The sequence below is a fragment of the Orcinus orca genome, chromosome 18 (assembly GCF_937001465.1).
Source record: "Orcinus orca chromosome 18, mOrcOrc1.1, whole genome shotgun sequence".
Taxonomy (NCBI): domain Eukaryota; kingdom Metazoa; phylum Chordata; class Mammalia; order Artiodactyla; family Delphinidae; genus Orcinus; species Orcinus orca.
In genome coordinates, this window is record NC_064576.1 from 71,883,404 (window position 1) to 71,900,131 (window position 16,728).

The 16,728-nt window shown below is 37.7% G+C and overlaps 1 protein-coding gene and 1 long non-coding RNA gene across 7 annotated transcripts in view; one reads left to right on the forward strand and one right to left on the reverse strand.

The window, feature by feature from the left end:
• The window catches only part of LOC117198646 (uncharacterized), a 263,697-nt gene that overhangs the window by 153,746 nt on the left and 93,223 nt on the right, over positions 1–16,728 (reverse strand). Inside the window, exon 4 of one of the 6 annotated variants that reach the window (XR_007473110.1) lies at positions 7,190–7,700. The exons of 4 other annotated variants lie outside the window; for them this stretch is intronic. This is a non-coding gene — a long non-coding RNA (uncharacterized LOC117198646). Of the gene's footprint in view, positions 1–7,189; positions 7,701–13,101; positions 13,338–16,728 lie in introns of those variants that run through there. One more of the 6 variants, XR_007473108.1, reaches the window with a different exon arrangement.
• Positions 1–16,728, forward strand: part of UBL3 (ubiquitin like 3) — a 70,633-nt gene that overhangs the window by 32,414 nt on the left and 21,491 nt on the right. The window lies entirely within an intron of this gene.

Below are 16,728 nucleotides of genomic sequence, written 5' to 3' on the forward strand. Positions count from 1 at the left end.
TCAGCCTTGTATCTTGGGCCTGTTATGGTGGTTGAAAAAGAGTAGGTGTTCAGTGACTCTGATGGATTGTTGAAAAAGTATTAGTTTTTCTCCCCTGTAAACCATGTGGAAAATTTGGCTTGGAAAGTCAGAATTAAAATCTTTATTATTGTTTCTTATTACATAGTTGGTGTATACCTATATGAAATGACCTATTCATGTGAAGAATAGAAGCTTTTAGCAGGCTTTCAGATTGTTACCATGAGTTTCATTTCTAGATTAAGTTTTCTGTTTGGTAGAATATAAATTTGTTCTTCTTGATAACATCTGTAAACTAGTTGGTATGCTCAGTTTTAGTTAAGGACTTAGTAAAATAGGTATCTGCTGAAAGATCTTGTTGCGCTTATGATATCTGAGGTAATTAAACAATCTATACTTATCATACTGGCTGTAAATGAATGAGAGAATTTCACAAAATCTTTAGTCAAATAACACATAATTTTTTTTTTAAACCTTCTAAGTTAGACCTGAAACTGCTGTTTCCTCTTTGGTTAGGCTTAATAGGAGTGAATTCCCATGAGTGAATTCAAGGAGCCTGATTTGGGTTCCTTCTTTTGTGACTCTGAACATTATTTCATTAGATAAAGCAGAACGGTGTCACTAATATTCACTAATGACACCTTTGTTCTCTAACGATTTTCATCTTATTCACAAGTGACTCTGTTTCTCCTTCTCCAAAGTATATGAGAGTGCCTTGAACAACATGGGTTTGGACTGCACGGGTCTGCTTGCACATGGATTTTTTAAAAATAGTAAAAACCACAGTACTACACGATCTGCAGTTGGTTGAATCTATGGGTACAGAACCATGGATACGGAGGTACTGTATCTATGGAGGGCCGACTGTAAGTTACACTCGGATTTTCAACTGCTCAGAGGGTCCAGACCCCTATCCGCCCATGTTGTTCTAGGATCAGCTGTATTGTGGTGTGTTGTTTAAAGGTTGCTTTACTTTCATTGAAAAGAACGAATTATGCAGAGTAAATTAGAAAATGAGAAATAACAGTTTAAGGAATTGAATACAATTTTCTATATTTAATTTAACTAAGTTTTGTTTTTAGTGTTTATCTAAGCTTTGATGCTTATTGAAGGTTATTTCCTGCCTCACTGCCAAAAAAAAAAAAAATTGTGACTTGCTAAAAGAAAAATAAAATCTGGGCACTAGGTAGAGAAGTGTTCCTGAAGAGTCTATACAATTAATAAAGTTTGCCTCTTATTTGGCTCTGAGCTTCCTGTGGGCAGAGCAAGAAGAGGTGCCTCAGTTGTAATAAGATTAGCATTGTTCCTAAAATAAAACTATACCAGTTGCTTAGGAAAAGGAATTTTCTTCCTGACACTGAAGTCTGAGAGAAATTTCAGACTTACACATGCCTTTCTAAAGGAGACATTGGGTAGCACAGTGAGTAGCTCTCTCCAAGTAAATGTAATAGAGAGTTTTAAATAGCATAACTCTTAGTCACAATTGGGTAAAAATGATTCTTTAAAGAACAGTACTGTCCAACAGAAATAGAATGCAGCAATACAGATAGTTTAAAATTTTCTAGTGGTCATATTAAAAAAGTAAAAGAAATGGGGGAAATCAATTATTTAAATATATTTTCACTTAGTATATCCAAAATATTATCATCTTAACATGTAACTAGTATAAAATTATTAATAGTATTTTACATTTTTTCGTACCAAGTCTTTGTAATCTACTTATAAAACATTTCAATTCAGATGTTAAATTTTCATTGGAAATACCGTCTGTATTTAGATTTCATAAAATCTACATTTCAAAAGTAAATTCACACACCCACATTCCAGACATAAAGTTTTCCTATAACTGAATCTCACATCAGATTTTAAATTTAAATTAATTTCAAGTCTTCAATAGCCACATATGGCCAGCAGCTACCTTATTGAACAGTGCAGCTGTAGGATACCTACAGCAGAAAAATCTTACCCAGGGGCACACATCAGCGTCACCTGGGACCTTCAACATGTGCTCTCGGAAATGAGTCAGTAGGTTTGGGATGGTTCTTGGTGTATGTATTTTGGAAAAGTTTCCCGGATACATTCAGATTTATACTTAAGAATTACTGATCCAGAAGAGAAAATAAGTTGCATATACTTAAAGTAACGTAACCATGAGTTTACAACTAGGCTTTCAGTTAAGAGTAGCAAAAGGGCCACAGTGAAGGTATTCTGCATTCCCAGCCTGAAAATTCTGAGATTGAAGTTTGAATTGGCTAATTGTTGTGCTGATTTGAACGGGAGGGTTTATGTGGGGAATAAAGTAAAGGGGGTGGAGAATGGTGAGTGACTGTCAGTAAATGACTGGAGAGAATTGTGGGCATCAGGACATGGTCCCTGTGGCTCCTTTGGAACAGTTCTTGAGGAACACAGGAATTCAGTTAGGCCCTTTAAGAACTGATAAGATTTAGAAGGGAGAGCATTCCAAGGACAGGCACATTAGTACAATTTCAACCTATACTGGAGAAGAAACTTGGAAAGGAGATGCAAAGCCAGAGTAAAGGAGGAAATGCTACACTTGCCTATTTGAAAGAAGGTAGGAATGCTTTTTGCTGGGGGGAAAAAAGAAAAGAAACTTAAAAAAATAGTAAATAATAAATGACTTTATCAACAAAGATGCTTAACTATCTTAAATCTGGAGAAGGGCAGTCTGGTTTAGCAGTTGGTGGTACCGTCAAGCAGCCAGGGTTTCCCATTATTGGAGATGGGCTTTTCATCCTTGCGCTTGTTGTCCTGTGGCTTCAGGATCGCATGTGGCTCCAGATATCACAACCAGTTCAAAAGGCAGGAAGGGCAGAGGGCAAGCGGTGGTGTGGAGGGCATGGCAGGGACAGCCCAGCTACCATTTTCCTTCAGCACTTTCTTCTTATCAGCAAAGGGTTTCATTTCCTAGGAGCCCCCATCAGTCTTCCTTGTACCTCATTGTTCACAACTAGATCACATGCCACTCCTAGTTGCAGTGGAATTTGCTATAGTTCTGATGTCTTCTTGTATTAAACATTGCTTCTTTTAAAACTACTCTTACTGAGGAAGGAATGAAATGAACATATCATGTACCTGCTAGCATCGTGTTTAGCTATTATGGCTTAAAACAAGTGAGGGGTTTACATGCCTCCTCCAGCAAGAAATATGGAAGGTGGCCTTTTAGGGCTAATACAGTGGCCTGAGACTGCCCTCAAGGAACCAGGCTCCTCCTGTCACTGCACTCTACTCTCCTTAGCCTGTGGATTTCCTTCCCGTGGTCTAAAGATTACTGTAATTCCAAACATCACATTATGTTCCAGGTGGTGAAAAGGTGGAAGGACAAAAGGCTTTTCCTGAGCAGCACTTTGAGAAAGAGCCCTTCCTCCCCAGGTACTTTAACCTGTACCCCATTAACCTGAAGTTGTCAAGGGCCCATGCGTACATGGGTGCTGGAGATTTGAGTATCTCTTTCAGGCCTTTATTGTAGAGGCTGGAAATTCATAACTGTTAACGGTGAGCAAAAAAACACAACACCAGCATAGTAGCCAGCCTTTCAAACAGAGTAGCTTTGCGTCCCTGTGCGTCCTGTGTGCAGCTGGTTTTCCCTACAGAGTGCTAGTTCTTCATCATAGTTTGTATTATAAACAATATTGGTTCAAATAAGGTAAATCATGTTCTTTAATTGAATTTAAAATATCTAATTCCTATGGAGAAAACTCACTTTTGTAGGAAAAATGGCTGTGTTTTCACTCAGTGGGATATAAGAAGTCATTAAATATTTACAAAGGTTGTGCACAGAATAGACTGCACGCCACTGAAACTGTTCTAGGTCATTAGTGATCTCTAGGTTACAAATCCAGAAGACGCTTCTCTGTCTTCATCTTACTCGACCTCTCAGCAGAACTTAAAGTAGTATAGCATCTGGTCTTCCTTTAAACACTTTCTTTTGGTTCCCATGACCCCACACAGAGCTGTCTTGCTCTCTCATCAGCCCCTCCCTCTCAGTTTCCTTTGCCAGCTCTGATCTGCCTTCTGAATGTTAGCCTTCTTCAGGGCTCGGGCTGGGCTCTCTTCTTATCTTATTAGCTACTTTATCCTACAACAGCCAAGGTGATCTGCAGTGGAATTTGGATCATGTGCCTCCCTGTTTAAAACTTTTAAATGGTTTCACAGTACATTCTGAGCACTACTCAGACTCCTCCCGGCCTGTGTGGGATCTGGCCCGTGTGCCCTTCAGCCTCATCTGTACCAGCCTTCCTCGGCTGCTAGGCTGCCCTTAGCATTCGTGTTCTCTTTCCTGAAATGCGCAGGTTTTTCCTTTTCTTCCTTGAAGTCTTCATAAACGCTGTTCCCACTGCCTGGAGTGTCCTACTGCCTATTCTTTGTGTTTCTGGCTGCTAGTTTAGGTTTCAGTGTAAGTATCATCTCCTCAGAGAGCCCTTCAATGAAACCTTCCTAAAACTCCCTATTCTAGAGCCTTGTTTCCTTTATAGCACTTTCTTACAGGTTATCGTTTGTTTGTTTGCTTGTTTACATACCCAGCGTGTCCATAGTAGGTGCTATTTTTTTTGGGGGGGGGGCTGAATGCATGATTAATACCATGGAGAGATTCTTAACATTATCTTGAAGAAAAGAAAAAATTTATATTCTATTGAGCGTGATCATACTGTGTAAAAAAAATGTTAATAGTCTTTAGATGGTGGGAATCTATTTTTTTTTAATAGCAAAAGAAAAAAACTCTTCTAACTTGCAGTTTTACATCTAGATATAACTTTCGAGATCATTGAATACAATCAGTACCTCCCTAATCAGAGAACATTGACAATAATATGCTAGTTTACATTTTTACAAACAGATGTAGAGTTTACAAAATACATTCACATACTGTCTCATTTGAGCTTCAGAATAGGTTGTGAGTAGTTAGGGTATTCTCTGTATGTAAGCCCTGATCTAGCCACCAGGCGTGTGACCTTGGGTAAGTCATCTGCAGAATGAGAAAATGAGGGTGGTGTGAATATCCAGTAACTTAATATATATCAAAACATTTTTCAGACTCTGCAGTATGAAACAGATGTTGATAGTAGTGATGTTACAACTAAGAAACTTAGCTCCCAGAACAGTCAAGTAATATGTCTGGGATGTCACAGCTATTAAGTGCTAGGTCTGATAACCAAACCCAGGCTGTACAGTGAACTGGAAAAACCTTCCACTTAACTTTGGCAAGATGTTTAACCTCAGTTAAGCCTCAGTCTGCTCATCTGGAAAATAAAGATAATATCTGCTTTATATAATTATAGTTAGCACACTTCCTGACACATGGTAAGTAGTCAGTAAATCCTATTGTTATCATCACCAACAATATCAGGCATGTCAAAAATTACTAGAATGGTAGTTTGATAAGTCTTACAGGTTTTTTAATTCTTTGCTGAATTCCCTCATTTGAGAAGTAATTCACATATATGTTGTATAATAGCTGTGCTGCAGCATAGTAAGACCACTTAGAAGTGGTTTGTTTTCCACGTTATTTTCTAATTGTACATGCTTCAGGCTACCTTATTCAGATTTAAATTATGAAAATAATAATGGTTTAAAGACTGAAACATTTGTAGAGTGATTGCAGACATTCAGAGGACCTTGAGTCTCTGGAATAAGGATTGTTGGTAAGCATGTGGAATGCAGCTGCTGCTTTTTAGGGTCACCTCTTCAGTGGTTGCTATGGCTTGTTACAGACAGCATCGTGATCCTGGTAATCATGGTATTTTCCTCTTCCTCTCTAATGGCCCCCTAATGATTTTATTGATGCACTTTAGGGAGAATGATTAGCTGGTTCCGTACTTGTACCATGCCTTCATTAAGGATATTTAATAATGCTGCCACAAATACCCACTCTGTAAAAAACTGGCCAATGCTGAGGGGAAGTAGAAGGAAGTATAGACACAGAAGGAATTGAAGTTCTTGTGTTTCCTGTCCTTAAGGAGTTTATAGTCTAAATAGGAGTTACATGTTTAATTGATGCTCAAAGGATTAATAGGCCTAAATGTATGGCAAACCTCATATACAAGGCAGGAAATAACTGAGCAAGGTTAGGAAAAGGACAAATTAAGGATAGCCATTTTATTTGACTGAAGCGAATTATTCCTTATATATAAATATGAGACTAACAGCACTTTAAGGTCTTAGAATTTAGAGTAAATGTTCATACTTATTTTATCTGATCTTTGCAGTAGCCATTACAGGTAAAGTAACAGTCATTAAAGTGCCTCCCTGATGCATGTAGGTAATGTATGTAATGTGAATTAAATAACAGATTTGAAAACATATTGGGGAACGTCAGGAGGGAATTAGGAGAGTAGTAGTCTCCAGCACTATCCTGGCCTAACGTAAACGTGTTAGGAGACCTTAAAGAAGATAAGGGGTATTCACCAGAGAACCGTATGTTGATGAAAACGTCCTATGGAGACATTACCCTCCTTTAATTCTAAGATTCTGTCTGTACTCCTCAAACATATTTTACTCACCAACTAAGCTTGTGTTGACTGTATTACATCTCATTCACAAAATAACAAAGCATCTAGCATATACTTTTCCTCCTTCCTTTCCTTTTTTGTGACCTGAAGAAATGTACAGTTTTGTTGGGGAGACAAAAACAAAGACAAACCAACAGAACATGGGTGCACAGAACATAGAATATGGGGAATAAGAAAAATACATTAAGATTTTTTTTGTCTTTAGAGCCTATTTGATTAGGTTGTGTTTTCGTAAGGTATTTCTACTAATAAATATGTAAATGATTAATGTGTAAGTACATGAACTGCTTATTCCATGGCACTGTAATTGAAATGTCAGTTGTTAAAGAAAAGAGACACTTACATGTTCTCTTTATGTGGCAGGGACTTCCTGCCCTCAAGTTTTTTCCTAAAATTTTCCTGCCATTTCCTTAAATCTAGAATAGGAAACCCTTGGGGAACAGCAGCTGAATTTAGAACAGTACCTAATTAAAAAGCTGAAGGAATCTGCAAATAATACCTTTTAGGAGAATGGCCTTACCAGTTGTGATCAGAATTCAGACCAAGTCATGAAAAAGAGCCAAGATTATATCCTTATTAGTTTATCACCTAAAAGAACTGTGGCTCCAAAAGGTAGACAATATATGGAATACGTACAAACCAAGTTCAGGGTTCTTATATATTTACATGGGAAGACATTCATGTATCTGAAAATTCAGATAAATGCCACATCTAATCAGTATTGTAGCCACCCGAGTAGAGTTATAGATTTGAGTAAACAGAAAAATTAAGCATATATACATTAATAGTAAACCTGATTCTAAGGGTCAGAGTCGTCCCACCCAAGGTAGAGGCACCATTCATATTGAACGGATCGTTGATTATTTTGAGTTTTTTTCATTTTTTATTATAATTGTTGACTGCAAAGGCAGATGATTTGTATGTATATGTTTGACAGCTTTCTGGCAGGTAACGGTCAGTGTCTCGTTTGGAGGTCAGTAAGACATCCTTTAGGTTGGAGGCAGGCTGCTGAGGGACCTGTCTCCTTCTCTAAGTTCTGGCGTCATTGATGCAGCAGCTATCCTGCAGGTTCAGTGGGCAGTTGTGGTTGCAGGCAAGGGTCTGTCCCTGGGCCTCTCTGATCTTGAAGAAATCTTAACAGCTGAGATGGTAGCCCTAAAAGTTTCATGGGAAAGTTATCCCAAAATTGTTTGTGACGGTATAATTTTTTTATTAGACAAATGTCTTTTACTTCCTGGAAGATTTTGAATTAAGTTTAAAAAGAATACACAAATAAGCAATCTCTCCATATTTGGCAGTTTGTGTAGTTTTCATAGTTAAGAGAATTAGACGTCTTTGAATATAAGACTGCCTTATAATTATAATTTAAAAAACTTTTCATCATAGAAAGTTTCAAACATTCATAGAAGTGGAAAATATAGTCTAAAGGACTCCTATGTACTTATTACCATGCTTCAACAATTAAAAACATGTATACCATTCTTATTATACCTATTTACCACCATCCTCCCCCAACAAGTTGTTTTTAATAGAGTATTTTAAAACAAATCCCAGGTTTTTGGTCATTTTTCCTTAAATTCTTAAGTATGAATCTCTAACAGATAAGAATCTATATAATCATGACTTCATTAGCACAGTAATTCCTTAATAACATTTACTCTGCAGTCCATATTGAGATCTCCCTTATTTTACTTAAGAGTTGGTTTGTTCAAATTAAGATCTAAAAGGGTTTGCACGTTGCATATGATTATGTCATTTGAGTATCTTTTATTCTCTTAGTTCCCTCCCTCTTTAACCCCCTTTCTCTCTCTCTTCCTATGCCATTGACTTGTTGGAAGAGCTGGACATATGTCTTGTACAATGTACTGCATTTTGGGTTTGGTTTAAGTTTTGCTTTTTCATAGTGTTATTTTATTTCTTCCTTGATTCCTCAGTTTTCCTGTAAACTGGTATTGAAGTCTAGAGACTCAATTAGATTCAGGTTCAATGTAATTCCAATTCTTAAAAATTGAGAAATAACTCACATACCATAATATTCACCCTTTTAAAAAGTGTACAGTTCAGTGGATTTTTTGGAATGTTCACAGAGTTGTGTAAACATCTTTTTAAGGTATCTTTAAACAGAAACACATATAAAATCAGGTTATGTATTCATTGGTTGATGAAATTGTTACCAGAGGCTCACAACCTAACCCTAATAGTAGTGGCTCAGTATCCTCTTACTCAGTGTTCATGAAACTGTGTAGAACAGAACTACTACGTATAATGAGAATCAACCATACCTAGGACCAGAATTGCTGGATCATAGGACAGCTCTGTGTTTAACGTTTTGAGGACCTGCCAAACTGTTTTCCAGAGCGGCTGTACCATTTTACATTCTCCTCAGCAATATTTGAGGATTCCAGTTTCACCACACCTTTGCCAACACTCATTGTCTATTGTTTTGGTTATAACCATCCTAGTGGGTTTGAAATGATATCTTATTGTGGTTTTGATTTTGATTTCTCTGATGGCTGACTAAATGATGCTGAAGTCAGTGTACTTACAATGTAAAAGATGTAATTGATATGATGTTTTTTTGCTTGTGATTTCTAAGATAAACACTTATAAGTATTTACATTACTGTGACATTGACAAGAATTTAAGGTTCATGTTTTTATAAGTTTAGTTTATTAGTTTTATAGAAATTATTAAGTAATTGGGAAGATTTGCTATCAGGTAGTTGAAGTATGTAAAAAGGAAAAAATCTATTGAATTTATAATTGCAGTTTAAAATTTAAGAAGTTAAATCAAAAGTCAAGTGATACGTTTTGACAGATTTGTAAATTGAATAAAAATTAAAGGTAATTTTAGAAGCTAGAACTAACTTGGAGACCCTGTCTCTTCATTTCTTTCTCTCTAGTTTGAGTCATCGCTGAGCTCTCTCTCCGTCCTCCAACCCTTCGCCCCTGCCCCTGCCTTCTTGTCTTCACAGAACAGCTAGTCCAAAACTAGTCCTGTATGCGCACCAGTGAATCTTCTGGATTTGAACGTCTGTTAGTAGCTCCTTTGAATCTTTGTTTCCTGGGGTGAGGAGATGGTGCTCCAAGATTGGTGTTGCCAAGAGCAGTGGAGGGGGAAATTGACAGAAAATGAACAGATGACGCTATCAAGCCCCCAGTAAATACAACATAGAAGACAACATTAAGAACAGGAATCAGAGTTATTCAATTTAGTGTATTTCTGGAGTGGTTAGTAGAAGTCATCGTAATTGTTCCTCCATTTAACTTCCTGATAGAGATTATTTATTGATTTGTTTTTACTTTTATTTTTAAAAAGCAGGACAACTCAGATTTGTTTATTTAGGAAGCATACATTTTGGAGACAAATGGAGTAGTCCAGGGGCTTCAGCCAGGGACCAGGGGCTCTGACCACGAACACTTATCCTGAAGTAAATTCTATGTGCACATATGTGAATAATTCATTAAATAATAGTGACTGAGTGAAGTAATGAAACCAGCCTCAGAAGAATCTTTTAAAGTGTCAGATGAGTCATTTGAAGTAAAAAACCATGATGTACTTTTAAAACTTTGGATGCTCTGCAGGCTGAACTAACTAAAACTTGTCAATAATTATAGGAAATTTAGCCTAGTGGCTGAAAGTGCAGGCCCTGGAACCAGGGTTGGATTGAAACCCAGCTCTTTTACTTCTTAACCAGGTTTGGGTAGGTTATTTAGTCTCTGCTTAGTTTCCTCCTCTGTAGACATGGGCGTAGTAATAGTAACTTTCCCATAGGGTTGGTGTGAGGATCAAATGAGTCAACATAGGAAAAACACCTAAAAGATGACCTGGCACACAGTAAGAGTTATGGGTGTTTGCGATTACTAATAATGTTACTGCTTTTCACTGCATATTAGGTGTATTTTAGTCATATTATTACAATAGATTAAATAGACTTAGGAATTCGCTGGGAAACTAACTGCCGTAAATAGCCTTTTTTCTATAGAAATGTAATCCAGGTTTCAAACAGTGGATTTACACGTGAAGCCTTGGGACATCAAAGCTTATAAATGAGAGGTGGTTAGGATCCAGATGACTTAGTATTTGCTAGATTAAAGTCACTACCAGGAGAGTTGTTCCTCGAAGGCATGAGGTCCTATGCACATAAAAATTTATGTATATGTGATCAAAACCACTAATTCCATTCATGAGTGAGTAGCCTGAATACTTGAATGTGAAATGAGTGTTTGCAGTCTTATCATTTAGGAGTGCCAAGAAAGACTATTTGGGCTCCAGGAGGTAATAATCATAACAGTAACTTTGGGTAGAATTCTGCCTTTGTTATTTGTAGTCCTGATGCATTTAGTTCTTCCCCACAACTGCTGCAAGAAAGCATAATCAAATGCATAGCATTGTGGAATTACTTTTGAAGAAAACGGGAAAAATAATTTTTTTATATTCCCTAAGAAAGCAATTTTTATGCCCTATTAGTACTTTCTAAAACGGAAGATAGAGTAAGGACAGTATGTTAGGGATTGGTAATTGTTCAAACGTTAACGTCATGAATCTTCTGAAAATAAGCTCTAATATAAGAAATCAAAGTGATAGGAACACTGTTATTAAGTTCTTACAATGAGAGATCGAGAGACTCATTATATATCTTTCCCAGACTTTTGTATCTATTTTATGGTGTTCGTTACTCTGAGCTATTGTTGATATATGTTAGAAACTTCTGAAATTCCTCACTTATTCTTGTGGATTTTGTTTAATAGACATGAGCGTAGGCTATTTTATTGATTTAAAAAATAGAGCATTGCTCAGCGTATAGCATATAGTCCAAGTCAGAAGATAGTCATACTTAACTGACCTGCACCAATTTATTTGGATTTCTAACTATCTTCTGTTTTTTTTATACCTTAGACAATTTTTCTTTAACTCTGAACCTAAGTTTCTAAATTTGCAGAAAGCATAAGTGATATTTTCTAGCTCAGTGCCAAGGGGTTCTTTAGTTCTTGAGTCGTTTCTCTGGCAAAGATGCATTCTACTCTTTTCATGTCCATGTTTCTAGACAATTGTCTAATCTGCTCATAACAGTCTTTCCTCTTTATAAATATTCCTTCTTTTGCTCTCTGTTAGTCATTTACTTTTTCCCAGGAGTTCATCTGCCCTTTTCCTTAACTATTTCTTTGTAAAATTTTTCCTTTTAGTTTTAATTTGTACTTTACTACTGTGTAGTTTTCTTCTTTATTTCCCCTCTTTGAAACCATCTGCTGCCACTGCATTTGCTTTCTGTATTGTAATGCTAAATGTTTTGATGCTGCTGGATTTATATTTATATTCAGTAACAACTTTTATGAACGTACAGTTCTTGTGTTTTTTTAAATGACTAGCACGATGCATTCACCCCCAATGATGAACACTTAGTGATTACGTTAATTAATAACGTTCTTAGCTTCGATGGTATACCCTGCATAGATGCAGAATTTTGTGCTATATTTTCCTGATAATTGTACTTAATACTATATGCGGATGTTGATGCATTTACATGTCTGCCTCTTTCATTTCCTGCTTGTTTTGTAGAGTTCTGCTGCTACATAATTTTGTCACACTAAACCTACGTAAAATCATTTATTATGGTTTTAAAATTTAATAAATAATAATGAATAAAACAGTTATATTCAAGGAAGAATTCATGAGTATTCCAGAGACATTAATTTATAAATGAGAACCTCAATGTTAAGAGCACATGAGGTTGTGGCTATCTGGGGCACCACTGAGTGACAGTATCACTAGGCACAGGTTGATGCAAATTGTCTGTGTGAGCTGAATAGGCCTGTGAAGCACAGGCAGCCTGGAACAATCGTCGTCTTCATGGCCAGACAGAATGTATTCTTCTTAAACAGGAGAGTTTGCTATCACTTTTGAATAATGAGTTGACTACAAACATACTGTAAAGAATAGGATGATTTTTTAAAATGTCTTTTTCTTTTTTCCCTCTTCAGGGTAACTGTTTTTTATTATCACTATGGGCTGTTTCAGGGCACGTAGTCCATGATAGTTGTGTGTGGAAAACAGTGAGTCTATCATCACCTAACTGTGTATAATAGTAAAAACATTAGGATACATATTTTTCTTGGTAGTTGTTGGTAGATCCACTTCCTGGTTATACTTGAAGTATCCTGATACGTTACATTATTGAAATATTTTAGGAATGTTGGCTGTAGTCTGGCATATTCTGGTACATTATTCATTCATCTTCCAGTATATTAAATACGTAGTATTTTTCAGGCACAGTGACTGAGGTTAACTATATGAATTAATTTAAAATGCAATTTTCGTCTTTAGAGCGAAAAGTAGGATTTAATTGGGAAACAAAACCCAGCCAAAGGCTCATCTCCAAAATTGTTTTGTCGCACACACATAAGCAACTGTGCTTGTGTATGTTAAGTTAGCAACTTATGAAAGAAGAGAACTATGAAGTTTTAAGATTGATTTTGCCACCCTCAAGGACCATGATTTAATTGGAGAGTTAAGACACGACATAAACTGTATCTTCCTACAATAAATGATATGATACATGTAGGATGACCTTATTATTTATTGTCTAGATTGAGATATTTCTGCGAGTAAAAGGGGGCACTGTGCATCATAATAGCGAGACAACAATTATACAACAACGATCACAATTCTTCCAGGCAAACGTGGACACATAGGGCCACCCCAGTACACACCCATGATTGGGTAGAAACTCTGAGGTAGGAATGAGCAGTGTAGGCTGAAGTTGTCACATAGGCTTCAAAGGAGACATTAGAACTGAAAGAGAGGAATCAGGAAGTCATTCTTGTGATTCTCGCCAGGATAGGATTCATAATGAATATATCAATTTGGCTGGAGTAGAAATTTGCCTAGGGAAATAGTATTACAGTCAGCCCTCCATATCTGTGGGTTCCGCATCCGTGGGTACAGAGACCCTAAGCCTACTTACTGTACTATGTCATTTTGTGTAAGGGATATGGGTATCCGCCACGGCCCTGGAACCCCAATCCGGTGGATACCAAGGGACAGCTGTGGTTGGATTGGACTGAGAAGTTTCGACCGTGACTATGTGATCTTGAGAAGTTACTTCACCTCCGTGTCCCCATTTACCATCTATAAGATGGAGACAGTAGTACCTGTCTCACAGGGTTGTACGTCCATGAGCTGCATACTTTCATGCAAAGTACTGTGTAGCACGTTCCAGTGATAAGTAAATGTTAGCTACCTGTAGCACACTGACAATTTTAATTGTCAAAAATGTTTGGGAATGTGCAGGGTGGATTGGGGGTGAGAGAGGCAGCAGAGAGAACCTGAAAGGATTTAGTAACAGAGAGGGGAGAGGAGAAAACAGGGCAGAGTAAATGATGACTCTGAGCTTTCAAGCCTGAGTGACTGGGAGACCGGGAGAGCTGAGCAGAAATAAATAAGTTGGGAGGGAAACCTGTTGTTTAGGAAGGGATAAGTTCAAATTTAAACATATGATTTTGAGGGGACAGCAGGCTCTCTAATTAGAAATGGTGGCCGACAGTTGGAGAAGTGAAAGTGGTCCTCCATGGAGAATGGGGGTGTCCCAAGCAGGGGCAGCTGAGGCCTCGGGTGTGGATGAGGATGTCTCCTGGATAGGGTGTTGGAAAGAAAAGATTGATGAGGGAACATTGGAAAGCCCGTATTTGGAGTAAGTGCAAGAGGAAAGAGAACAACTAAAAAGAGGTTCAAAGGAACAGGAAAAGTATTCTCCAAAGTATGTTTTACTGAACACTAGATCTGTGGGATGGTAACAGGTAATATGGGAAAGAAAATTGGTTCTGTGGTTAAAAACTACAACTGTGTGAAAGTTAAATGAATTTGTTCATTGCACGAATTCTCTGGGTTTTTAATATGTTAGCATACCTGGCAAATCTCCAAGAGGGGAATATATGAAGTAATGTTTTACAGATTTATCCGATCACTTGAGCCCTTTTCTCCCCCAGAATACTTAATGGATGCTAGTGTTCCAGAAAACACATTCTGGGAATTATAGAAGCCTAACAAGGAAAGATTTTCAAGAAGGAAGGAGTTAAACTGTGCCAAATGTTGCAGAAAGACTAAGGAACATGAGAAATGAGAGGAAGCTATCTATACTTGATGTTTTTTATTAGATGGCCCTCGGTGACCTTCACGAGTACAGTTCACTAGCGTGACTTCAATAGGCACTGGTTTATAGGGCATTAAAGATAAGAGTTAGTGATGTGACGAGGAAATCAAGGCAGTGGGTTTACATCATTACATCTCTGTTAATTCAAATATGAAGTGTGACGGATAGGAATAACTTGGTCATTAGTGAATGTTTATATATCCTATGCATTTTTATTATGCATAATAAAATGGTTATATTTCTAAATAACATGCCCTTTTTGTTTAATGTTAATCATATATTAGAGCTGGAAGGGACTTTAACAGTCATCTGGGACAATCCCTCAGAGAACTGTTAAGTTTTTCTTTCTTAGGGCAAAGGCACCCATTAAAATTGTTTTCTTTTCTAGCCACAGCCAGACCATCAAGTCTAAACCATTTTCCTCATGTTTTTTAAAAAGTGGGAGGGACTTCCCTCGTGGCACAGTGGTTAAGAATCTGCCTGCCGATGCAGGGGACACGGGTTCGAGCCCTGGTCCGGGAAGATCCCACATACCATGGAGCAACTAAGCCTGTGCGCCACAACTGCTGAGCCTGCGCTCTAGAGCCCGCGAGCCACAACTGTTGAGCCCACGAGCTACAATTACTGAACCCCGTGCACCTAGAGCCCATGCTCTGCGACAAGAGAAGCCACCGCAGTGAGAAGCCCACGCACCACAACGAAGAGTAGCCCCTGCTCGCTGCAACTAGAGAAAGTCCACATGCAGCAACGAAGACCCAATACAGCCAAAAATTAATTAATTAATTTTTTTAAAAAAGTATATGGGAAAGATAAGACTTACCAGTTGTGTGTTTTTAATGGGTCCATCTTATGTGAATTTTACTCTAATATTAAAGACCATTTTGGATATGTACTGTCCTTTCATTTGACAGTGATGCAGATATTTAATTCACAGTTACGCTGTAAAGAGGAAAGTCATTTTGACAGCCTCTAACAGCAGGTGTAGATAATTTTAATTAAAACTGTTTCAGCATTTTTTTGTGATAAAATATGCCATAGAACTGATGTCTGATTTTCTGTTCCATGCAAATCAGGCTCTGCATCAACACAGCACGCCCGACAAATTTGAAAATCCGTACTGAGCGAGGTAGGCTGGAGTGGTCACACAAACTACTCCTGTGTGCCATTCAAGGAAACAAACCTGAATTTCAGTGACCTTCCTGCCTTAGCCTCACTGTCTGTGGAGGTGGGTGAATGCTTGAGAGCAAACTCAGAGTACTGGAGAGCTACTGGTCATCTTTGTATCTTCTACAGCATCTAGCCTAGTTGCTTGTTTAACAGACATTTGTGTGTTCAGTCTCTGGGAATATCAGCTGAAAGTAGAAGTCTTGAATACTCTGATATAGACCCCTGTTCCCCTTGGAAATTCACAAATTCATTTTGGCACATGAAAGATTCTGAGAAGTTTTGCAGTGAGGAAACTTTGAATTTTGTTTTATAAATTTTGTGTGTGTGTTTAGATTGTAGTAAAATACATATAATATTTCCCATCTTAACCACTTTTAAATGTACAGTTCAGAGGTATTAAAGGCATTCATAGTGTTCTGCAACCATCACCACCGTCCATCTCCAGAACTCTTTTCGTCTTGAAAAACTGAAACTCTTTACTCATGAAACAGTAACTCCACATTCCTCCTTCCCCAAGCTCCTGGCAGATACCTTGTTTGAATTTTTTAACCTGGCACTTCCAGACTTATTTTACGGTAAATGAAAACTCTTTTCCTCTTGACATTTACTTACATTCTCTAGAAGTTCCATCATTCAGAGAAATGCAGGATTAGTTTTCAGCTAGTATGTAGCAGATAAGGAGTATTTTTGCCTCAAAAGTTGCCTGACTCTGAAGAGAAAAGCAAGCCCTTCTGGAGTGCCTATCTGAGTAAGACATAAGTCCAATATTTTGAAAGCTCTAGAGGAGACTGGGAGGGTGGTTTAGGGAGTCATTGAAGTTATGCTGGAGCAAACCCTGACCTAGGAGAGAGGCTTGTGTTCCTGTTC